The 5,236-nt window shown below is 39.7% G+C and overlaps 1 long non-coding RNA gene across 1 annotated transcript; it reads right to left on the bottom strand.

Moving 5' to 3' along the window:
• Positions 1-228: 228 nt before the first annotated feature.
• LOC125199648 (uncharacterized) lies at positions 229-1,658 on the bottom strand. The gene is made up of 2 exons (XR_016137498.1): positions 557-1,658; positions 229-470 (listed from the first exon to the last, which is right to left on the bottom strand). It is a non-coding gene; the product is annotated as an uncharacterized LOC125199648 (long non-coding RNA).
• Between the last annotated feature and the right edge of the window lie 3,578 nt (positions 1,659-5,236).

Genomic DNA, 5,236 nt, shown 5'->3' with positions numbered 1-5,236 from the left:
TAAGCAAATTTCGGGACGAAATTTTTGCTAAGGAGGGTAGAATGTAATACCCACTATTTTATTACCATTTTTCTTCAAGTTTAATGTCGAACTAGAAATGTTTGTTAATTCAAATTACTTTCGATTTAGAAATATTAGTCGATGACTTTGCTTGTTTGCTAAATTGAAGGTTGTCTATTAGGCTAAAATAAATTTCGTATATAGGTATTAAATTAAATATAATAAACGTCAAGAAAGAATACGAGGTTACTTTGCTGATCCAGAAAGTTCGAATACATATCAAGCTACTCTCTAGTTACAAAATAATTTACACACGTGTTGATGAGAAAGAATTAAAGAATACAAATATGCAAATGTTGGGCCTCTCTTCTTAAGCCCGAGTCACACCTTGCGCAGCCCGAGAGTTTGGCCCGTCGGCCCGAAGGTCAGCCCAATAACAGCCCAATAACTCTTTCTCCTATGGGTACAACCTGCAATGTATAGACAAAAACTAATAAATATTGTAAGGTATATTTTTTTCAACATCAAACCAAGCAAGGGAAGAAGGCATCCTCACTTTATCAAAGGAGGTCAAAATGATCCCAAAATGGCAGCTGCACCAAATCTGCCTGAATCAAGCAACCACCTGCACCCCTACATGTCTAAACAAGTGATTTTATGAAGGGGGTATTTGTGCTTCAAGAAAGAGACGAATGTATTAATTAAAAGCTTAGTGAAAATCTTAAAAAGAAGGATTTGCTGCAAGAAGAGAACAAGTAATACAACAACTCCATTAAATTCTCACGAGTACACATTCTGCTATAAATTCCCCTCCAAACCACCCTTGAACACTCTCCTACACACCTTCAAATTTTTCCAGCAACACAGCAAGTTTGAGTGGAAGAAAGATGAGGTTTTAAGAGCTGAATTCTCAAAGCAGCCGCAGCTTCAATAGGTAATTGCCTCAACACCCAACATCATGCTTTACATCATATAAACCAACCCCAACAGATAGTCAAGAACTTAGAACCATAGATGCTCAAGAATCAAAATGCGAACTTAGCAATATCAACACAGTAGGTCTCATGTGCAAGTTAAGACATCAAGGCTTCATCAATTTAGTTGCTGCCCTAAGCTTCATAATTAGTGATCTTTTGCATCAAAGCCAATGACTAATTGCAAAATATTAAGCTCATCCTAGTGACTAAGAACACCCAAGATGTTGAATCGAGCATCAACCGAGAACTCCAGATTTACGGAATAAAAAAAGGGGTTAGGGGAAAGGGACTTATCTTAGACGACGGACTGCCCGGCATGGAGAAAACGCCGGCGTGAGGCCGACGGCGGAGACAAGCGGCGCTGCTCGCCGAGGCTGACGGCATAGGCGCGATGGCGACCCCGGAACTTCCACGCGCGACGGAGAAAGAGACGGAAGAAGAAAGGCGACGCCTTTCCCTTGTCGGCAACTTCACCGGGGAGGAACGAAACGAGAGGAGGGAGTAGACGCTGCTCGCTTCTTCAATTTAGGAAATATACGAATTTTGGGAAAGTGTGCGAATCGGAGAAGGGAGGCGGAGCCGGTGTCGCTCCGGCGATGCAGAGACGCGACGATTCATCGGAAAGGTGTCGATTCTTTTTCCAGTGAAGGGAGTAGGAGGCGCTGCTGTTCTAAATTGGGGGATTGTGGATTTTGAGGAGTGAAGTATCGGTGGAGAAGAACCGATGGAGGCGGCGAGTAAATGGGACTCTGTTTTGGGCCTAAGACCAATTTAGGTTGATTGACAAATTTAATCATTTGGGCTAAGCCCCATTGGAATTATTTAAGAGTATATTTTTATGGCTGGGCCTATCTATTTACGTTGAGTAGTGGACCGATTTTTGAGATGAAAGAAACGAGCTGGGATTTATAGGTTGGGCCAAGGAGCTATTTATTTTGGGCCGAGATTTAATCATGTGAGGTTGGGATTTATTTAAAGAAATTGAGCTTGAACCTTAATTATTTAATTCCCGAATAATTTATCGAGTTTCCAAAGATGGAAACATATTAAAGTAAGACGCGAAGGATCGACCGGCATCGCCCCGCGACGCCATGGGCGATCTTAAGAAAATTCAAAGAAAAGATTTAAGAAAGGATTTTTCCAGGAATCCATATTAAATGCTCAAGTAATTATTTTAAAGATAATGGAACTTCTTCGAACTTAGTAAAGTGAATTAATAAATTCTACAAAGTAATGAAGCCGAGGTGGGGTTTAGAAAATCCTATAAGCCGAGACTGAGATATAAGTGCTACCCAATAGGATGCATGCATTCACGTTTAATTTTTCTTGACTTCTTAAAGTCTAATTAAGTATTATTTTATTTCCTAAAGGGACGTCTTCGCACGTCGTCTAAGGCCAAGTTAAAGAAATTTACGGAAAGGGATTTAGCTTTTGAGGTGGGCATTTCTTTCAAAACGTGATTTCAGTATGAAAATGTGATCTTTGCTCAAGTATGTTGTCATGCCATGTTTTGTTTTATGATTACCTATCTGCTTGGCTATGCCAATTTAGTTAAATCGAATTCGGGTCCCAGTAGGGCCGCAAACCCTACTCGGACTAGTGTACACATGAGGGGACCGTGAGCTAACAAAAGGGGTTGGCCGGTCCAGTGACCGTCGTGGAATGTGGCCACATTCCCGGTTCACACAAGGTTCAGATATGGTATATCTATGTTATGTGATTGCGCAATCAAATCTTTACTAAAGGAAAAGGATTTTAGTGACTCGGGTCTTTTAAGTAAAACCCCGTGATCACTCAACTGTGGCATTGACAATTAAAGATAGAACCATTTTTGGCAATGTGCCCACTGAGTATATCAAATACTCAGCCCTGCATGTTATTTTCAAATGTGCAGGTTGAACGTGGACGAGCAGGCGAAGGTGTTGGGACAAGCTTTTTTTTTAAATAAGTAGTTAGGTAGCCCAAAGTAGCATGTCTTCATACGTGCTATTTTGTCTTGGACTCTTCCGCTGCAAATCTAGAATTTTGTGCTAGAAAGCTATGAACTTAGTCTTGATACTCTGAACACGTTTTGACTATGTACCCATATGCCTTTGATACTTTTGTTTTAAGTGATTTCATCCTTTTATTGTTGTCCTTGATTATTGAGAATCGTTTAGTCGCGAAATAGCTACGCTCACTAGCACTAGGGAGTTGTGGTCGTGACAGAGTGGTATCAGAGCACCGTTCTTTCGCTCTGGACCCAAGAACCTTATTTCAAGCCTTAGTCTAGAATGATAGCACTAGGCTAGAACATGACTTAAATGGAAAGTTAAAGGACCCAACACCTCGACTCGTCACGTTCAACCACAGCAAAGGAGGTAAATACCTATGTTCTTAAAATTTTCTAAAGGAAAATTTTTTTTTAGTCATGCAAAAACTACGCAACTTTTTTTCAAGGAAATGTATCTTGCATGAAACTTATTGAGTTGCTTTTGACATTAAGTGTAATGTGCTATGCATAATCAACTATGTGATCTTTGAGCTTATGGTGATGGAGTTAATAACTCATAGTTGGGACTACGCATGCGAACATAGAATGCCTAAGAAGGACGTTAGACTAAACGCTCTTGAACAGTGTTGTAAGTTGATGACTTCCTTACCGCTTTTCTAAGCGATAAAATGAACAAGTATATGCAAGTTAGGGCAAACCCCTAATTTTGTTTTAAGAATGAGGAAATATAGATGAATGTGTCTAAAAGTGGACCCCACACCTTTTCCTCTACCCTATCTCTTGACGAGACCACAATCCATGATGTTGTCATTGGAACAATTCCAAATGTACAATAATGAACCTAACAATTTATAAATAACCCATCTATTCTTAGATGGTAACGATCACACGAGATACGAGAAACTACCTACGGCACATGGGCGTCTGTTGAACGTTTTAAATGATGAGAACAACATGAAGTTCCTTTTGTCTTCATGAACTCAATCATAACCGAAATGAGCGTACCCTCGATCCAGTAAAGGAGGTGTATCCTTACACGAAAAGATATCGTACCTACGATCTAATTAAGTGATCCAGTCTTGCGTAGCAAGTCAAGGAGGCTACGCGATCTAGAAGCAATGCCTATAGCACGCTGTGAAGCACGATGGAGAGTGCAATGTTTTACGAGAATGGCCGTCCTGACTTATCGAGAACATTATGAAAATATGACCTTCAACGACAGTTATTAGTAGTAACACCAGGAATCCTAGCTTGGAATGTATGGTTTCCTATAACGCCCTGATCATGTCCGAGCTCCGAAAGAGCAAACAAGGGAGTGTCACATAACTGGAACAGATGATTATGATCAACAGTACTTACTTGGATTCCAATCGATTTCTTTCTATGAACCTCCTTAATGAAAATGCCCTCGTCTACTTTAGACTCCAGATTGACTCGCATTTATGCAAGTAATGCCTCACTTTTTCCTCTCCTATGAAAGTTGTGACTCTCTTCTAGTTTGTTGGTTATTGTAGTTGAGCTCATTATTCAGAAAATGTAAAGTGTTGACTTCTTAAGCTCCAGTCATAAACCTTCGATTCCAAAGTTGCTTACGACCATTCCCTTCAAAATAATCTCATTTTGAACATCCTTAACAAGGGTGTATTGCCGTCTATTTAAGACTTTTGATTGACTCATGTTTTTACAAGTAATAAGTCGCTATCATTTTTCATCAACGAAAGTGGTGACTCACTTTCAAATCCTAAATTCAGAAGAACTCATATGTTCCCAATTATCTTTGTTGGTTGTTGTCTCCTACGACCCATCATTTATAAGATCAATATCCTGGTTTCTTTAACTCTCACGATGTAACTTAACCCTTAAGTTGCTTATTGTTCAGAAATTTCTCCTCAGAGAATGGCACACCTCCTTACTTGGCAACCATATTGTGACTATTTCGTTCTTATATGGGTAAATGTGTCCTGCCCAGTTCCACTACATGCATTGTTTCTAGCTCATGATTTCTTTCTGAAACACTAAGTTAAGGCTAATGTATTGCATTTTCCTTGATGGTAGTTGACTTTTCCAAAAATATTTCTTTCACTTTGGTCGCTACCTGTGAATCCATTGATGTACTTCCATGTTTTCCACATTAAGATGTTGGTGAACCATGATCAACGTTAATTCACGCAATTGTTTACATTTCTAAACCCTCCTGCGACTAATCATCCGAGGTCTTGACATGTTGAAACCATCATCCTTGATGTCCGGATCTAGTCAATTTGAA

Source organism: Salvia hispanica, chromosome 4 (assembly GCF_029641045.1).
Source record: "Salvia hispanica isolate PSC_SH4W2 chromosome 4, Shi_PSC_v1, whole genome shotgun sequence".
NCBI classification, from domain to species: Eukaryota; Viridiplantae; Streptophyta; class Magnoliopsida; order Lamiales; family Lamiaceae; genus Salvia; species Salvia hispanica.
This window is presented reverse-complemented; position numbering and strand designations above follow the sequence as displayed.